This window comes from Phyllobates terribilis, unplaced genomic scaffold (genome assembly GCF_046119375.1).
Source record: "Phyllobates terribilis strain yellow unplaced genomic scaffold, ASM4611937v1 Scaffold_2__4_contigs__length_985480577, whole genome shotgun sequence".
Taxonomy (NCBI): Eukaryota; Metazoa; Chordata; class Amphibia; order Anura; family Dendrobatidae; genus Phyllobates; species Phyllobates terribilis.
The window spans coordinates 224,372,745-224,393,497 of NW_027362762.1; positions in this window are offsets into that span (position 1 = coordinate 224,372,745).

Below are 20,753 nucleotides of genomic sequence, written 5' to 3' on the forward strand. Positions count from 1 at the left end.
TTTCATAAAAAAGGTAGAAATACAACGTAGATAAATGTCGGTCAAACCTGCCAATTCTGAAATTATCGGACAATCACATAATGCGTGTGGGGGTCTGCCAACTCTCCTCCTATTGCATATGTAGAGGGATAAAAAATCATGCATTTGATCATGTCCTATCGTTTGCTTTAATAGGAATTAAAGGTTTTTGCTGCCTCACCTGAAAACAGCATAATGTAGGCAAAGAGACCCTGAATCCAATGATGTATCATTTAATTTATTGGGTGCAGCGGTTCAGACACAATCAGAGATTTTAGATTTAGCAATTTAGCAGTGCTCAGAAAGCTAACCCCACCCACACCAGGCTCCGTATATGTGGCACCCTGCTGTTCACAGGTACAACAGGACCCAAAAGGGTGCATGGATGGACTTCTCCACAAGAGGCCCTCATTACATGTAGACACCTCCACCCTTCCACCTCATACCACCAGAGGGAACCCTGTTAGGGATATATATATGGAGGGTGGAGTTAGGCAGTCAGTTAGAGAGTTCAGTTCAGTTAGTTAGTAGTTCAGAGAGTGTGCTGCCACTGAGAGCAGTGAAGACGCAGCACGTCTGATGCTGAATTGAGGATCCCGAGTGTGGCCGGAGGTAGTAAGGAGAGGAGAGAGGAGTTGAGGGGGCAGAGGAGCATAATAGGCTCACCCCAAGACACAAACCGGACACCGGGTCCGCGCCTACAGGGTCCTCTATACCCAGTAGGGACTACCGGCTTACCAGGAGGCTTCCAGACCCCTGGTCATCCTGAAGCTACCAGCAATAACCGGACTAGGAACCACGAAGGCCCCGGCGTCCAGGGATAGTGGATGCCAAAGAAAGGTCCTACTATCAAGCGGTCAGGTGAGAGAGCAACACAACACAGAAGCTAGGCAAAGTTTCAGGCTGGCTAGAAGCTTAGAGAGAGGGAGTCACGGATCAGGAGGCCTTATACCCACTCACTGGGGAGAAGTCCTGAAGTGCACCCTTCCTAGCAAGTACCCTGGACCATACCTGCCATTACACCAGTAAAGGTACTGAAGCGAATCCCCTGTGTGAGTGTCCGTCATTCCATCTGACCTGGCCATCTCTCACCTGCACCCCTTCCATCAACTCTGCCCCGGGGGTCCGCTCCACCTGTGGGGAGCAGAAACATCCCAGCTGCCATTTCATCACCCCCGGAGGTCTGCAGCAGCGCCGGTAACCATTACCGGAAACCACAGGTGGCGTCACGAAACAAACCATACACTAAAACCATACACTTTTTCAAGAGAGACCCCAGAGTACGGGCCCGGGAGCCGACTGCCGTGACATCCTAAGCAAGGTAAAAGGCCCGGGTACCAAATCCCCTATATCCCCCTGGGTGACACATCTCTCTTCCTGGCGTGATGAACAGGATTTCGTGCCCGTTGCCACCGAGTACTGTGTGCCGTATTTGAACTGTGTTTGTGACGCACCCCCTGGGCCATATTCTTTAGGGGAATACCCGGAGCCGGATCAGATGGGGGTTGTAGTCTTCCGAGTGGCTGTGACCCGGTCCGTGCCCAGGGTGTCAAGCTCAGAGTATGTGGCAGTCCTACAGATGTTACAAAGTTCGTTATGTCGACTACGCCACCCGTTGGATTGCGGTCACTACGGCCGCCGCTGCAGCAGGGTCCGCTGAGGCTGATGGTGTTGGTGCAGCTTTAGATGGTATAACCCCCAACGGGAGGGGTATGGCCTCAGGGGGTCAGGTGCAGAGGATGGGGGTTGTGGTGGTGCAGCATAGATGGTAATTAAAGACAGAGTCGGGTTGTGCAGTTTAGGGTATTTACTTACTGCTGATGTTCCGGTCACTCCAGCTTTAAGTGACCACCCGAGCCGTGCTGCGTCCACCAGGTCCTGGATTCAGCCAACCCCCAAGCAAGTCCGGAGCGTGACCCTGAGCCCTCCTTCCTGTCCTGTCTTCTGGCCGTCCCCACCAGGGATCCACCTAGGTCCAGCTCCCTCGGGCCTTCTGTTGGGAAACCCTTGGCCTTGGGTTCCCTGACCCTACACGTGGTTTGCCTTCAGGGTGGATGTGGTGGGTGGCCGTGGCAGATCCTGCCCACGGCCTCCGGTCTCTGGCTGAGGTGTGCTTGAGCCCCCACCAGTTTGGGATCCGGTACCCTTTTGCCAACTCTTCACCCTAGGTTTGTATATGGGTTCTCAGAGTTCCTGCTTGTTTTCTCTGGGTCCTTCTGACTCTCCTCTCTCACTCTCTCTGGGCCTGGGGCTGCTCTGCTCCTCTTCCTCTGGCTTCTCTGCAAAAGGCTGACTGACTCCTCACAGACTGACCGACTGTGGCAAACTGACTCCTCTGCAAAGACTGACCCTGATCTTAGATGGTGCCCACCTTAAATACTCCCTCTATGTGTGAGCTCAGGTGACCAGCACCCAATGAGCTCCTATCTTTACCCAGGCTGCTCCCCCTATCTGCCCCTACACTACTTGGGATGTACCACCCCCCTCCCACTCCAGCCAGGAACAGACTCGGTCGTACCTGCACATTTCTAAGTGGGAGTACCGTTGGTCTGCTCCTCGGAAATGGGATGTGTGTAGTGCATGCAGCTTTCTGGGCTCAGTCCCACACTCCATCCTTACCCGGGAGTGGAATATCACACCTCTGGGTTGAGGTGCAATACCCCTGTAGCAGCCGAATCCTCAGGGTGCTACATTCCCCCCTGGTAAATCACAGCACGTCCTCGGGCTGTAAGATATAAAACATCCACAAACATACATTTTTTTTTTTTTCATATAAACAACATAATAAAAACATATAAAATATCATATATATATCAGCATCATCATAAAACTTTTCATATTAATAACATTCTCGTCGCCTCTGGCTCCTCCTCCGGTCACTGTGCAACGTGTGACCGGGTAAAGTGCGACAGTCTTTGGAACTCGTGGCTTTCCTATAAAACCAGTAGGGGCGCTTTAGGACGCGCAACTATTTACAAGGGATATGGCCGCTCTCAGTCCTCGGCCAAGTATTAGGGAGGAATGACCGCTCTCAGTCCTCGGTCAGTGGGATTTAAGGGATAAACGGGTAAACACATCACACTTGCTGGTCCCAACGGGGACTATATTATCAGCAACAGTTTCTTTGGTACCCCTACGGGTAACTATATACAGCTTCTACTCTGCCGTGCTCAACGACGACGTCCTCCTGCTCTTTCTTTGTGGTTACCTTTAGCTTCAGACCCGTCCGGGTCCTCTAGTTCTTCCTCCTCACACCGCAGCTCTTCCTCCGTCAGGCGATGCACATGGAGGGCGTAGGGTCCTTTGGCACACTTGTGCCGGGTGAAGGTGACCTCGTCCCCTATATACAGGTCACGACCTCTGTGTCCCTCCGGTAGGTGGGACTCAACGTCTCTCCTGGTCACGAAGACGTCGCCTGGGGTGCGGTGATCTCGGATGAAGCCCCACCCGTGCTGCATATTAAACTTGATCACAGTCCCGGTGGAAGGGGGACCATGGGCTGCACGGGGACTCCTCCTGGCCCGGCTCTTCTGCTCCGCGCTCCTTATCTGGGCTTGTTGTTCCCGGACCCGCCTCTCTCTCCACTCCCTCTCAAAGACCTCGAGCTGCTGGCGGCAGCACTCTGCACGCTCCGCTGCGGCTGCCCGGGTCTCCTGAGTGAACCCCATGAGATCTTCTCCGGTGGGGTCCCACTCAAACTGCGCTTCTGCTAGCGGGGGCGAGATCCTCTTTACGGGCTTTGGAGCCGGGATCAGGGGTTCATCTAGGGGTCTCTCTTTCCGGAGTCGGGGATGGTGAAACTCCGGTGGCCAAATAAAGGGCTGCCCATCCGGGCACGTATGTTGGGCAAACAGATCTTCTCCCAGATGCGGCACTCTTGGTTTTATGGGCGCGGTGGTGGTGGCGCCCGGGTTGCCCAGGCCTTGCGGCCAGGCCTGGGGCACCTGGAAAGTGAAGGGCACCGTAAGGACGGCGGCGCCCTGGGCTACTTGGCCCTGCGACCAGGCCGGTGGCTCCGCGGAGGTAGGGGGCGCTGTTGGTATTGCGGCGCCCGGGGGTACTAGGCCTTGCGACCAGGCTGGTGGTACTTCCTGCTTGGTCACGCTCGGGGTCGAGGCGTATGACGTCACAGGGGTCGCGGCTGCGGCTTCCGGTTGAGGCCTAGTCTGTGGCGGTGACGTTGCGGTTACGGGCACGGCAGGGGGTACTTCGGGCTTTGCGACGGGGAGCTGGGGCAGGTACGCGGTTTCCCGGTTTGGGGTAGAGACGTCCCCTTTACCTGCCTCCTTTCGTTCGGCTCCCTTCTCGGCGCCGTCTCCGGCCTTGAGTCCTCCTGCGCCATCCTCAGAGGCGGTCTGTCTCCTCGTCTCGGGTGGCGTGCTCCGCGGACGGGTTCTTGTCTGCTGGGCCATCTCACGGCTCCACTCCGCCAACGTCTCTCGTTGCACCCGGGCCATCCTCCGTGCGAGGCCCTCCAGCGCAGTCTGCGCACACTCCCGATCTCGGGGGAGCTGTGCCAAGACCACCACTAAGCCTAGTGGGGTCGTCGCTTCTAGCAGGCTCCTGACCAACGGGTCGGTGCTGCTCTGCTCTCCTTCTGTTGTCTCCAGCAGGCTCCTGGCCAGCGGGCCGGTGCTGCTCTGCTCTTCTCCCATCTCCGGGTAAGCTTCTTCTGGACTCAGCTCTAGGCTTCTTGTCTCCGGGTGCGCTCTCTCCAGACTGCTCCAGGCGACACCCATCTTTGCTCTCTTCTTCTCAGTCCTCCCACTTCGAGGGCGGTCCCGGGGCCACTTGGTGATTGTCAGCTCCAGGGGCAGTTCTTTCACGCCGACAGACACCTCTAGCATCACAGTCTCTGTTGGTGGGGGCGGTTTCCACTTTTGGCGCCATTTTCGGTCCTGGCCCACGATGGGAGGTGGCCTCTTGCCACCCTCTGGCACGCCCATAATGGCGTCCGCTCTTCCAATGCGGGAAACCTTCGGAAATGGCGGGAATCGTCTCCCAGTGGCGGGAAACTCTGCAGATGGCGGGAAAAAGCTGTTAATGGCGGACAACCGGCGGGAATCGACCTGTGATGGAGTCCGATGGCGGGGACCCTCCGGAACCGGCGGGAGACTTCTTTTTGAGGTAAACTTGTTCTTTTCTTCAGGCACGCAGTACCCGGGTGTTGCGGGCACGGTATCCTGCCGACTACGCCAAAGTTGACGCACCCCCTGGGCCATATTCTTTAGGGGAATACCCGGAGCCGGATCAGATGGGGGTTGTAGTCTTCCGAGTGGCTGTGACCCGGTCCGTGCCCAGGGTGTCAAGCTCAGAGTATGTGGCAGTCCTACAGATGTTACAAAGTTCGTTATGTCGACTACGCCACCCGTTGGATTGCGGTCACTACGGCCGCCGCTGCAGCAGGGTCCGCTGAGGCTGATGGTGTTGGTGCAGCTTTAGATGGTATAACCCCCAACGGGAGGGGTATGGCCTCAGGGGGTCAGGTGCAGAGGATGGGGGTTGTGGTGGTGCAGCATAGATGGTAATTAAAGACAGAGTCGGGTTGTGCAGTTTAGGGTATTTACTTACTGCTGATGTTCCGGTCACTCCAGCTTCAAGTGACCACCCGAGCCGTGCTGCGTCCACCAGGTCCTGGATTCAGCCAACCCCCAAGCAAGTCCGGAGCGTGACCCTGAGCCCTCCTTCCTGTCCTGTCTTCTGGCCGTCCCCACCAGGGATCCACCTAGGTCCAGCTCCCTCGGGCCTTCTGTTGGGAAACCCTTGGCCTTGGGTTCCCTGACCCTACACGTGGTTTGCCTTCAGGGTGGATGTGGTGGGTGGCCGTGGCAGATCCTGCCCACAGCCTCCGGTCTCTGGCTGAGGTGTGCTTGAGCCCCCACCAGTTTGGGATCCGGTACCCTTTTGCCAACTCTTCACCCTAGGTTTGTATATGGGTTCTCAGAGTTCCTGCTTGTTTTCTCTGGGTCCTTCTGACTCTCCTCTCTCACTCTCTCTGGGCCTGGGGCTGCTCTGCTCCTCTTCCTCTGGCTTCTCTGCAAAAGGCTGACTGACTCCTCACAGACTGACCGACTGTGGCAAACTGACTCCTCTGCAAAGACTGACCCTGATCTTAGATGGTGCCCACCTTAAATACTCCCTCTATGTGTGAGCTCAGGTGACCAGCACCCAATGAGGTCCTATCTTTACCCAGGCTGCTCCCCCTATCTGCCCCTACACTACTTGGGATGTATCACCCCCCTCCCACTCCAGCCAGGAACAGACTCGGTCGTACCTGCACATTTCTAAGTGGGAGTACCGTTGGTCTGCTCCTCGGAAATGGGATGTGTGTAGTGCATGCAGCTTTCTGGGCTCAGTCCCACACTCCATCCTTACCCGGGAGTGGAATATCACACCTCTGGGTTGAGGTGCAATACCCCTGTAGCAGCCGAATCCTCAGGGTGCTACATTTGAACTGTGGTGAACATCGCCGCCATTACAGCACCACCGCGCGGGAAGAAGAGGGGCGTAACCGCGGGAACCAGAGAGGAGTGACTGTTGGAAACGCGCGAAGCTCAAGACCCGCCTCGCGCTCTGACGCAGCACCAGGAAGCGTCAGGTCCTGGAAGGAGACAGTCGTCTGCGGAGCTGCGGCCTACTCGAAAAAGGAAAAGAAGGTAGGCTATGGTTTACTAGGGGGGCGCAACCATGGCCGACGACCAGCAAAACGCCGGAGCACCAGTTAAGGCTCCTGATGCTCAGGAGGGGGTCGTGACTCCGTTAATACCCATGGCCCTGCCGTATATTCCTGCAGAAAAATGGCTTCCCCAGTATGACGCTAAATCAGACACCCAGTCTGGATTCAAAAGGAAAATATGCAGTGTACTGGATATGTACTCAATGACTGGTAAGCAGAGAGCAGCTGTTGTGCTGGGACAATTGACTGGTGCCGGGAAGTTGAAACCTGGCAAGCCACAGACCAGGAATCAGTATCCGTTATCTTTAAGAAACCGCACTGAGACAGATCTCCGGATGAGGTTCTACCACTGTACCCAGAAACCTGAGGACAGCTCCCGGGACTATGCCTGGCACTTGCAGGAAGCACTGCAGGCACTGAAACATGTTAGTCCAGCCAGCATACATGGTGAGGAGAAAATGCTGACAGGACAGTTCATCCGGGGGTTGAGGTCCCAGGAGGAGTGCAGAATCGTACGGTGGTGGTCCTTACATCATCCAAATGCAACCTTTGACGCCCTGAAGGACATGGCTATTAAGGGTCTGCAGCCCCTGGAACCATCAGATACTGCTCTCCAGCGTTACCAGGGTGGGGCCACCCCAGTGCCCGCAGCACCCACTGCTCCTTCATTAACGGCTGAAACAAAGATGCAAACAGTGCCCCCTAGCGAGCTGGACAGCCTGTGCTCTGAAGTTCGTCAGCTAAGTAAAACCCTGACCTTTGTCCAGAGCGCCCTGCAGCTACAGGTGGAGCCCAAGCCGGAGGGAAGGATCCTGCTCACCGACAGTCCTGAGGATGTCCCATGGATGAGGAGAAGAAGAAGGATATTGCCACCTTGCAGGAGGACAACACCAACCCGTAGGAGGACCAAAGACCAACGTCGGCCCCCGGGAGTATTCACCTGCTACCGTTGCCACAAGGCAGGCCACACCGCACGGAACTGTCCTTTAAACGGGCAAACCCTGGGGCCAAGGGCTGACACCCAGGAGTAGATCAACCAGGCCCATCCAGCTGGTATGACCGGTTTGTAGGAGGAAGGCCTTTCCTGTCCATCGTGCTGGACGGCATAGCAACACCAGCATTACTGGACACCGGCTCACAGGTAACCATCATACCTAATGTCCTCTACAAAAGGTACTGGTCCATAGATGAACTCCACCCGCCAGCCCCGAACCTCTCTGTGTAGGCCTTTAACGGCCTTCCTCTTAACCTAGAAGGGATTATGGACATGACAGTGAAGGTGGGGAGAGTGGAACTAAAGGACCAAGGACTAATTGTCATAGAATCTAACCCTGGTGATACCAATCCGTATATGATACTTGGTACAAATATTGTTGGTAACTGTTTGGGAGAAGTGTTGTTTTTACTCCAACAGATTGCTGACACTACCAAACCAGGGCAGAGGAAGGTGCTCCAGAAGGAATTCGCTCCCTCCTGTACCAGCAACAGGTAAAGCTAACAGGTGGTGAGATTGGTAATGTACGGGTGACAGACCTGATACCCATTGTGATTCCCCCAATGAGTGAAATGCTGATTTGGTGTAGGGCAGCAATAGGTCTCAAGGGACATAACTACCAGGCGGTAGTGGAGCCCATTAGCTCAGAGCACAGACCTACACTCCTAACTGCTAGAGCGGTAGTTGATGTACGCAATGGAAGGGTACCTGAACGTCTCCTAAATTGTGGGGAGGAGGAAGTTAAATTGCCAAGATACGCCACTGTTGCCAGATTTTATACTGTGAATAATGGATGCAATACACACAGTGAAATCTTTGACCCCACCAGACACAGTGGAGGACAATGACTTCGAAGCTCAGCTGGAGGATTGGTGTCAACAGCTCCATGTTGGAACTGACTCAACTCCTGTCCATCAGAAACATGGTATTTACAGAGTGGTTCAGGAATATGAACAAATGTTTAGTAAGCACCCACTTGATTTTGGAACGGTTAAAGGGGTACAACACCACATACCCACCGGTAACCATCCACCCATTAAGGAGCGTTACAGACCCATACCACCAGCACATTACCAAAAAGCCAAGGAAATGTTGCATGACATGAAAAAGGCAGGGGTAATAAGGGATAGCTGTAGCCCCTGGGCAGCTCCCGTGGTCCTGGTCAGAAAGAAGGACGGTAGCATGAGGATGTGTGTAGATTATAGACAAATTAATCGAATAACACATAAAGATGCATACCCTTTGCCCAGTATAGAGGAATCCCTGGCTGCACTAAAATCTGCCAATTACTTCTCTACATTGGATCTCACTAGTGGGTACTGGCAAGTCTCTGTTGCTGAAGAAGACCGGGAGAAGACAGCCTTCACCACCCCAATGGGATTATGCGAGTTCAACAGTATGCCGTTTGGGCTCTGCAACGCCCCCGGGACGTTCTAGAGGCTGATAGAGTGTTGCTTAGGACACCGGAACTTTGAGACAGTGGTGCTATACCTGGATGACGTTATCGTGTACTCGAGGACGTATGAAGACCATCTAAAGCACCTGGCGGAGGTATTTCAGGCATTGTCCCGGTATGGGATGAAACTAAAACCTTCTAAGTGCCACCTGCTCAAGCAGAAGGTTCAGTACCTGGGACACGTGGTCAGCTCAGAGGGAGTAGCACCAGACCCGGAGAAGGTCACTGCCATCCAGAAGTGGCCTGAACCGAGAAACATCAAGGAAGTACGTCAGTTTCTGGGACTGGTCGGGTACTACAGGAGGTTCATAAAGGATTACACCAAAAAGGCAGCACCTTTACAAGATCTCCTGGTAGGAAAATCCAAAAGAGGTAAAAATCCCCCATTGCAGTGGGGTAAGGAACAGGCTGAATCCTTTGCAGTAATAAAGGAAATCCTAACTGGTAAAGAAATCCTGGCAAACCCTGACTACAGCCAGCCTTTCCTGTTGTATACCGGCGCCAGCAACGAGGGACTGGGAGCTGTGTTGTCCCAGAAGCAAAACGGCAGAGAGGAGGTAATTGCCTATGCCAGTAGGAAGCTTTGCCCTACTGAAAGGAAACCGGAGAATTACAGTTCCTTCAAGCTGGAGTTCCTGGCCTTTGTCTGGGCTATCACTGAAAGATTCAAGCATTACCTAGCCTCAACTAAATTCGCAGACTTTACCGACAATAATCCCTTGACACACCTGGAGACAGCCAGGTTGGGAGCCATGGAACAGCGTCGGGTAGCCAGGTTGTCGAATTATCAGTTCACAATCAAGTACTGGGCAGGTCACAAGATTACCAATGCTGATGCCTTGTCAAGAATGCCCCACCATTTGGACACCGAGGATGAAGTGGATGATCTCGACGAAATTGAACTACCTGCTTTCCACAGAAATTGAATGGTCCACGAGCAGCACGCCTCCAGAAGATGTCATGGTAGGACGCCAAACCCTCTACCTCATCACAGCTGGAAGGAGACCCAGGACAGTGACCCGGTTGTCAGCCTCATCAAAAGACTGATAACCCAAGAAGGTTCTCACCTGGAGAAGAATGCTCCCCCACAAGCCAAACACCTGTGGAATGAGAGAAGCCGGCTGTTCATCTACAGAGAGAAGCTGTGCAGAAGGTATGTCAACCCCAAGACCCATGAAATGGTGTGGCAGATTGTTGTACCTAGGACAGATATCCAGATGGTGTTAGAGGCCTACCACGACCAGGCAGGTCACTTTGGCTGGAAGAAGCTGGAAACCCTGCTGAAGGACCGGTTCTATTAGGTTGGAATGCGGAGTTCCATAGAAAGGTGGTACTGGAATTGTGGGCCCTGTTACCTGAGAAGGAAAGATTGCGGCATCCAGAATGCACCCTTGCAGTCCATCAAAAGAACTCAACCCCTAGAGATTGTCGCTCTGGATCACATCAAACTGTCACCAAGCAGATCAGGCTACTCCTATGCCCTGACCATGGTGGATCACTATTCCCGTTTCCTGGTGGTAGCCCCTGTCAAGGACCTGACAGCAGAAACTGCAGCAAGAACGTTCCAAGCCTACTTCTGCAGACCCCATGGATATCCGGAAAAGGTGCTCACAGATCAAGGCCCTGCTTTCGAAGCTGAGCTATTCAAGTAATTCTGCCACCTGTATGGATGCAAGAAGATCCGGACTACGCCATATCATCCGCAAACCAACGGTATGTGCGAGAAAATGAACAACATCGTTATAAACCTGTTGAAAACCCTACCTTTGAAAGAAAGGAACCAGTGGCCAGAAAAGCTACCTGACCTAGTGGACCTGTATAACCACATACCCATGAGTTCTACTAATTGTACCCCAGCGTACCTTATGAGAGCAAGACGTGGAATATTGCCCATGGACCTGGAGCTCGGAGTGGTAGAACCTGCTGTAGATACGTCCACTGAAGACTGGGACACAAGTCGGCAATAGCAGTACAGGAAGCTACTGGCCTGTGTCGAAGACAGTGTAAACAAGGTGAGGGAAAGACAGGAAGAGCAGTATAACAAACATGCACCAGCAGAACCTTTGGCACCTGGAGAGATAGTGCTAAAGCGGAAAAGAAGAGGTCACAAGTAGTGTTGAGCCACCCCCGTAGTGTTCGAGTTCGGTTCGGTTCGTCGAACACCCGTGTGTTCGCCGAACTGTTCGTCGAACTGTTCGTCGAACACCTTCGAACACCGTTAAAACCAATGGCAGGCAAACAAAAACACATAGAAACACATAGAAAACACCTTCAAAGGTGTCCAAAAGCTGACAAACTGCTCAGAAGACACAACTAACACATGGAAAAGTGACAAGTACATATAGTCATGCGAAAAGAAAAGAGGTGGAGGAGTAAAAGGAGGGGGAGACACAGATATAGGCATGTCATGCCCTTCTAAAATTCAAAAAGTGAGAAGCCGACACGGCCAGTCCGTTCCTGCCTGTGCCACCTCTGTGTCGCCGGGTTTGTGCCAGAGCCGCGGTGGACCCTGACGGCCAGCCCCCCTATCCCAATACTGGTGCCTGTCCTCCGGTGGGTCGAGGCCCCACACGGTGGGGGGGGGGAGTAACATCTGCAGAAGAAAGACCATCTTCCAGCCAAACTAAGATGTCGACTTCTTTTCGTGGACAATGTGATACGATCCCATTCTTACGGACACGCCCATCGCTACAAATTCTAGATGAGGCACAAAAACAGCAGGTGCTTCAACGGATATCAAGTGCTCCTTCAAGTGGGCTCTCCATCACCTCAATTTCAACATCACAAATACTCCAGTCCTCAGAGGTGTCACCCCAATCGCACTTGCTTCCTCACAGCTCCCAAGTCTCCAGCTGCCCGTCTGAGTATGGGGTAACACAGATGGCTGAGTCTGCCCAGCTGTTTACTCATACTATAGCCTGGGAAACGGAGGTCTGCTCCAGAGCTTCTGTTAATCCAGATGAGGAAATGATCTGATCCGATGCCCAGAATCTTTATAAGTTGGATCCAGGACCAGATGAAGAAGGTTCTGAGCATAATGTAGACCCTTGTTCCCAAACTGTAACTCCTGTTGGTGGAGACAATGATGAAGACGATGATGAGACTCAAATACCTGATTGGAGCGACAACTTGACTTTTCGGTCAGGGCAGGAAGAGGTTGGCTCTGAGGGCGACGGGTGTGATAACACACAGGGTGATGATGACGAGGTTGGAGATCCCACTTACTGTCAACCCACAGTCAGACAGTCAATGAGGTCAGCAGAGGAGGTGGAGGAGGATGTGACTAGCCCTGGGGATGGGGATGACTCGGTACCCGGGCATTTGCCTGGCCTTGGGGATGTCGCGGTGGTCGGCTCCCTGGCCCGTACCCTGGGGTCTCTCTTTAAAAGGGTGGATAATTGTTAATTTTATAAGAGTTCATGATGCCACCTGTGGTATCTGGTGACAAGCACCAGCGCTGCAGCAGTCCACTGAGGCCGGTGATAAGGCAGCTCGATGGTATAGCTCCCCACAGGTGGAGCTAGGTCTCAGGGCAGCGTATGCAGGGGGAATGCAGGACAGCCGAGACCCAGCTCGGTCAGAGCAAGAATGGGAACGGACACGGTAGTCACTTCAGTACCTTTTACTGGTGGAAATTCAGGCACATCCCGGAGCACTGTAGGGTGAAGGGTGCATATCAGGATCCTCCCCAATGAGTGGGTGTAGGGCCTCCTGTTTCTTGCCTCTGCGTAGTAAGTTTCTGACCTGCCTGGAGCTAGGCCTAACTTTGTCTCTGTCCTGCGCTGGCTGACCTTGTGGTAGGGCCTTCTCTTGGAGTTCACGCTCCCAGTATGCGGGGCCTAAGCGTCTCCTGGCCCTGTTACATATCAGCACCTTAGCGATCCTGGGACTTGTAGTTCTCCAGGGATTCCGGTTATGCCTTACTGGGTCATAGAGATACCGGTAAGCTCGGATCCTGTGTCCGGTAAATGCTTCGGGGTGAGCTGGTTAAGCTCCTCTGCCCCTTATGTACTAACTCGCCACTCGCCTTCTGCCTACTCGGGCCCTCACTAAGCTATACACACTAACGGCAGCTTGCCGCGCTTCACTGATCTTACGGCACCGGCACACCTTAAGCTCTATCTGGGCTCCCTGAATCTAGCAAGCAGGAGCCTCGTGCTCCACTGCTGAACTATTAACTGCGTTCTCTAGACTAGACTGAGCTCCACTGCAGACTGACCTCTCTTAGGCTTCTCTACTGCAGGAACTCTTCAGAGGAACTGAACTGACTAGCTCCACCTTCCCTATTTATATCCCTAACGGGCTCCCTCTGCTGGTCTGAGGTGGAAGGTGGAGATGTGTGAATGTTTATGGGGGCCTCTTGTGGAGGATTCCATCAATGAACTCTTGTAGGATCTGTGATACCAAGCGCAGCGGGGCATCACAGATGCTATTGACGACGAGGTTAGGTTGCGCCTTCCTGAACAGAGACGGAGTACTGGAAGCACGTCAACAACTGCATCCTCAACCACAACTCTGCCTCTGACCACAAGTCGTAGTGGCTCTTCAGGTCACATGGGCTCTAAGCCTTGCATAGCCTGGACATTTATTCAGATCGATAAGGATGACCCAACTCGTGTTATCTGTAATATTTGTCAGCAAAAGCTAAGTAGAGGCCAAAAAATACATAGTTTGAGTACTTCATGCATGTACCGTCACATGGATATGAAGCATAAGTTGCAGTGGGAAGCTCACTGTGCTACAATGCGGCCTAGCCGGCTGGGCCAACCACCGTCTGCCCCATCTTGTGCATCCGCAGCCTCTTCATCCTCTGTGACTGGGGGGACAGCAGTCACACATGTTTTTGGACGCAGACCTGCCACCTCTTTACCCGCAACAGCCAGTGTGATTGGCAGGTCGTCAGTTCATTGGGAAGTGGAAACACTTGCTAGTGTTGAGCGCTCTCCGACATCGAGAGCACCAACTTTGGATCAAGGCAACCTAACATGTCCGCCTGCATCTTCCTCACAGACCGGCAGTTGCCGGGGACACCCTACTCAACACCGTCTAAGCACAACAGCCAGCCCTCGGTCAATCAGATGTGGAAAAGTAAAAGACCATTTCCTCCTAGCCATGAGAAAGCTAAGAGGTTGAATTTCACCATCTGCAAGCTGTTGGCTACAGAAATGCTGCCTTTCCACCTGGAGGACACAGAGGATTTTCAAGACCTTATGTCCGTTACAGTGCCCCAGTACCAGATGCCCAGTCGGCACTACTTCTCAAAGAAAGGTGTGCCTGCGCTCCACTAGCATGTCGCACACAACATCACCGCTTCTTTGAGAAACTCTGTGTGTGACAGGGTGCACTTCACCTCAGACACTTGGACGAGAAGGCATGGACAGGGGCGTTACATGTCGCTGACTGGGCACTGGGTAACTATGTTGACAGCAGGACAAGGGGCTGCTGTCCAAGTCTTACCGTCCCCACGAGTTGTGTGTTAATCCTCTTTATCTCGAACTTCCTCCACTGCTTCTGCCTCCTCAACCTCCTCTCGGTCCTCCACCTGCACCCAAAGCCTGTCTGGTAATGCCACCTGCTTTCTAACTGCGCAGAAGGAATCCTGCACACCTCCTTACTATGCTGGCAGCAGGGCTCAACGCATCAGTGTTTACTTTGAAATGTCTGTGAAATGTGAGTCACACAGCTGAGGAGTTTTGGTCAGCTCTGGAGACCCAGTTTCATGAAAGGTTGTCTCCACTGGACCTGCAACCAGGGAAGGCCATGTGCGAAAATGCTGCAAACCTGGGTGCGGCACTTCGCCGGGGCAATGTCACACACGTGCCTTGTATGGCTCACGTGTTGAACCTGGTTGTCCAGCAATTTTTAGCCCACTATCCCGGACTAGATGGCCTTCTGCAGACTGCGCGGTCGCTGTGTGCTCACTTCCGCCGTTCGCATCCCGCAGTTTAACGACTTACATCTCTACAGAAGTCGTTGGGCCTGCCAGTTCACCGGCTGAAATGCGATGTGCCGACACGGTGGAATTCAACTCTGCACATGTTGCAGCGACTGTGGCAGCACCGACAAGCCCTGGTGCAATACGTTCTGACGTATAGCCTGGGCCAACGAGATCCAGAGGTGGGGCAAATCACGTTGGAGGAGTGGTCTCAGATCAGGGACCTATGCACCCTTCTGCACAGTCTTGAAATGGCGACGAAGATGTTTAGTGCTGACGATGCCATTATCAGCATGACTATTACGGTGATTTACATGCTGGAGCACATGTTAAACAGAATTCGGAGTCAGGTGGTGGGACAAGAGGAGGTGGAGGAAGTAGAGGAGGAGTCGTATGCGGAAGGGATAACATCTCCAAGGTCCAGACGGTTGGCAGCACCAAGGCGGCAGGCATGGGAGGGTGGGGGAGAGGGATTAACCAGGGCGCATGGTAGCAGCCAAACTGTTGAGGAAGGTGCAGGAGCCGAGGAAGAAGTGGAGGATGAACTGGCAATGGGCATGGAAGGCTCATCAGATGAGGGAGACCTTGATCACATTTCTGTTGTGCGAGGTTGGAGAGAGAGGGCAGAGGAAGGAAGCATGATTCTTACCTCGCTACCAACACAACAAGGACTTGGTCCTTCTGGATGCGCAAGACACATGAGTGCTTCTTGCTGCACTACCTGCAACATGACCCCCGGATTGTCAGAATTCGAAGTAATCCCGACTACTGGGTTGCCACACTCTTAGATCCCCGGTACAAAAGTATATTTGCCGAAATAATTCCTGCCATAAAAAGGTATTGACGAATGCAGGAGTATCTGTTGCAGAATCTTACATGTGCTTTTCCACAAAACACCAGTGGTGCACGTAGTGAATCTCACAGTTCTAACTTGCCAACGGTGGGACTGTCGAGTCTTCATCACTCAAACAGTAACAGTAACACAGTATCTGCTGGTAACAGCAATTTTGTGGAATCGTTTCACCACTTTTTTAGACCATCCTTTGCAAGGCCACAGGAGACAAGAAGTCTGACACATAGTCAATGCCTAGAGAGGATGGTACAGGAGAATCTCCAAGTGAACATCGAAGCCATGACTGTGTCACTGGACCCTTGCTCATTTTGGTATTCCAATCTAGAAAAATCGCCAGAGCTCGCCACTCACACCTTGGAGATCTTGTCATGCCATGCAGCCAGCGTTCTCTCTGAACGTGTGTTCAGCGCTGCTGGTGGTGTGCTGACAGATAAGCGCACGCGGCTGTCCACTGAGAATGTAGACAGACTCACGTTCATAAAGATGATCAAATCATGGATTCGCAAGGACATTTCTACCCCTGTGTCATCCTTGGGAGACTAAAAGCTTGGGGATTTGGTAAAATCACCTCACCAACCGTTTTAAGCAACAGTGGGGCAATTGATGCCACTTAACCCTAGAACGCATGACCATAAAAATCTACACTTTCACATACCTGGGGCCCTTTAGGCCCGTGTGCAAATAACATGGAATAACTCAAACTCAAATGACAAACAACTATATACATGAAGAATACCTAGAGTTTCAAAATTCTAACTAAAGCAATCTTGCAGAAAATAGAAAACAATTAACTGGGCGGGCCTGCAAGGCCACAGGTATGCGTTCTCGGGTTAAGTGGTGTCTGTGCCACAATTTTGGGAGTCCCCTTGCTGTGTCTTACGTGACGTTGGCATCGTCAATTCCAGGTGGGTTGGGTCGCACCCCCCCTTTTAACTGTAAGAAACTACATACACTATGGCTTGGGGTAACACAGATGGTTGAGTCTGAAGAGCTGTTTACTCAGAGGTCTGCTCCAAATCTTCAGTGTCTGCTAGTCAGCGTAGAATTTTTAACTGCATCTAGCCTAGGCAATACTTTGGGCGTAGTAGCCCAGCTGCGAAGCAAGCTGCACCGCCTGTGTATCTAATAAGAATTTTTAAATTAATCTAGCCTAGGCAGACTGTGGGGACCCCCAACCAAACCCAGATGCTCAGCCCCCCTACCGCCCCCCTTTCATGGACAACCCAATAATGTAACTCTTACAACTGGATGGGTGAGGATCGGTCACAGCTTTATTAACTCTTTATACTCATTCCATTAGAAAGGCATTTTATTTCTAAAATAATTCAGCTTGTTGCAGCATGCCCTGGGTCCCCACTCCGGCAAGTTGGCCAACAAGTGTAACTCTCCAACATGTCCTTTCTATTTCCAGGCCACGGAGGATCCAGCGTACTCGTATGCAGGACTCTGACCCCCACCCATCACTCTTAACGCTTGTTCCACTCCGTCCTGGAGTCCTGACAGGAATATGTCCAGTCCAATATCTATTAAGTGAACACCGTCGGGCCGTATGAGGCCTGCTTTATCTCCTTCCAGTTGTCGGTGTCGTATCACTACACCGCCTCTGTCTCTTCTAAATTTTGCCATCCGAATATTTATTACCCGCCTTGTCCATTCGATGGCCGTGATGTCTCGCGCACCTTGCCATACCGCTATCGGCACAATCTCTGACCATACTATAGCTAATTTTGTGAAAAATTCTCTGAAGCGCTCAGTGTCTAGTTTCATTATTGCCATTAGTTATGCGCTCTTGTGATGACCTAGGTTGTTTCCCCCGGCCTGTATAACTAAGATGACCGGACCTCTTGCCTCTCTCCCTACCTTGATTACCTCCATTAGTACCTGTGGCCATAGCAGGCCTCTAATACCTCTCCAGTTGAAATATGTGTTATGAAACTCTAATTTCCTCCCGCCTGGGCGGACTTTCGCCCTTTTTTGTGCCCAATATATATACGAGTGGCCTATCACTCACACTGTTGGCTTAGCATCACCTGTAAAAGAAACAAACCACGTTAGGATAACAAGTCCGGTCTTATGTATCTCGCCAAACACGTTGATCACCATCTCCCTATCCTCTGAACTTCCGTTTCTGACAGTCCTGCTCTTGCTGCTTCCGTGGCCGCACCTATGCGGAATGAGTGTGTCCCGTAATCTTTCGGGTGGTTCCCTGCCGATGTTATGCATTTATTAAATATAGCTTGGAACAGGTATCTTGATAATGGCGTTCCATCAATGTGTGATACGAAGAAATTACTTTGTGATCTGATGGTTAGATATGTTTTTACTATTGTTACCCGACTCAGTGTACCGTTTGTGGGTTGTAGAAGTACCCCTGCCCGCTGGAACCGTTTTCGATTGGTGTATGCGTACACGTATTGCATTATTGGCTATGACTACTTCCTGGTGTAATAAGCGTCCACTGGTGGTAATTTTGGATTGAGGGACTAATTCGCTTATACATAGCGCCCCGAAGAAGGCGATCACAAATGGAGTAGACATTAGTGTTGCTTCAAATTGTGAGTGTCATGTTAATGGTGTTAGGGATAAGATGTGAGAAATCAGTTTTAGTGACACGGGACGGGACGTCTACATTCCTGACTTGGCTGACCCCTTTTCCACCCTTTTATGGATTGTCTGATGATGAATCTTTGTCACATCTCCCCAATTCAGTAGTTGGAAGTGAAATGCTACTCCGGTCAGACACCGCTGCGCTGACGCTCCTGATATGCCCCTCATCATTAGCTGGTGGAGAAATTCTATGGTGACTTGTGATCTGGCTTGTTCACATTGGTCAACCCGTCTGCCTGCTACTAGTCGTGTCCACTCTTCCCATGCCTTACCGTATGCTTGCCACGTTGACGGGGCAACTGACGCTCTGATTAATGGCATCAACTATTCGCCACTAGATCCCATAGGGAGGGTGGGCAACTGTTGCCCGATGGGTGGGCGTTGTGGAAGAGCTCTGTGAAAATCTGCCAATTGAATTGTTATAAAGCGTTAGCAGCAGCTTTAGACCCCTCAGCATAGTGGCTAGCGTGGACCCATACATTGTGTTTTAGGCACACGAATGCTAGCCTGTGTAGTAGGCCTAACACTGGGAGAGACGATGATGCCATCTTATTAATGCAGTGCGCTAGGCTGGTGTTTTGTGTTATGAAGCGTATATTTTTGTTAGTCAGGCGCGCGCCCCATATTTCTATTGCTACCACTATTGGGAAAAATTATTTTCAGGGCTAGATGCAGCTAAAAATTATTATTAATTTCAAAGCTGGTGGAGCTTGGTATAGATGGCCTAATACAATGAGTCCCACACACTGCTAGAAGCCCAAATATTTTTTCAGAGGTAGATGCAGATAAAAATTATTTTTAATTTGCAACCTGATGGAGGTCAGTATAGATGGACTAATAGAGAAAGTCCCACACACTGCTAGAAGGCCAAATATTTTTTCAGAGCTAGATGCAGATAAAAATTATATTCAATTTGCAACCCGATGGAGGTCAGTATAGATGGACTAATAGAGAAAGTCCCACACACTGCTAGAAGGCCAAATATTTTTTCAGAGCTAGATGCAGATAAAAATTATATTCAATTTGCAACCTGATGGAGGTCAGCATAGATGGACTAATAGAACAAGTCCCACACACAGCTAGAAGCCCAAATATTTTTTCAGAGGTACTGTAGATGCAGATAAAAATTATTTTTAATTTGCAACCTGATGGAGGTCAGTATAGATGGACTAATACAACAAGTCCCACACACAGCTAGAAGCCCAATATTTTTTCAGAGCTAGATGCAGACAAAAAATTATTTTGAATTTGCAACCTGATGGAGGTCAGTATAGATGGACTAATAGAGAAAGTCCCACACAATGCTAGAAGGCCCAATATTTTTTCAGAGGTAGATGCAGAAAAAAATATATTCAGTTTGCAACCTGATGGAGGTCTGTATAGATGGATTAATAGAACAAGTCCCACACACAGCTAGAAGCCCAATATTTTTTCAGAGGTAGATGCAGAAAAAAATATATTCAGTTTGCAACCTGATGGAGGTCTGTATAGATGGATTAATAGAACAAGTCCCACACACAGCTAGAAGCCCAATATTTTTTCAGAGGTAGATGCAGAAAAAAATATATTCAGTTTGCAACCTGATGGAGGTCAGTATAGATGGACTAATACAACAAGTCCCACACACAGCTAGAAGCCCAATATTTTTTCAGAGCTAGATGCAGACAAAAAATTATTTTGAATTTGCAACCTGATGGAGGTCAGTATAGATGGACTAATAGAGAAAGTCCCACACACTGCTAGAAGGCCACATATTTTTTCAGAGGTAGATGCAGAAAAAAATATATTCAGTTTGCAACCTGATGGAGGTTTGTATAGATGGATTAATAGAACAAGTCCCACACACAGCTAGAAGCCCAATATTTTTTCAGAGGTAGATGCAGAAAAAAATATATTCAGTTTGCAACCTGATGGAGGTCAGTATAGATGGACTAATACAACAAGTCCCACACACAGCTAGAAGCCCAATATTTTTTCAGAGGTAGATGCAGAAAAAAATATATTCAGTTTGCAACCTGATGGAGGTCTGTATAGATGAATTAATAGAACAAGTCCCACACACAGCTAGAAGCCCAAATATTTTTTCAGAGGTAGATGCAGATAAAAATTATTTTTAATTTGCAACCTGATGGAGGTCAGTATAGATGGACTAATAGAGAAAGTCCCACACACTGCTAGAAGGCCAAATATTTTTTCAGAGCTAGATGAAGATAA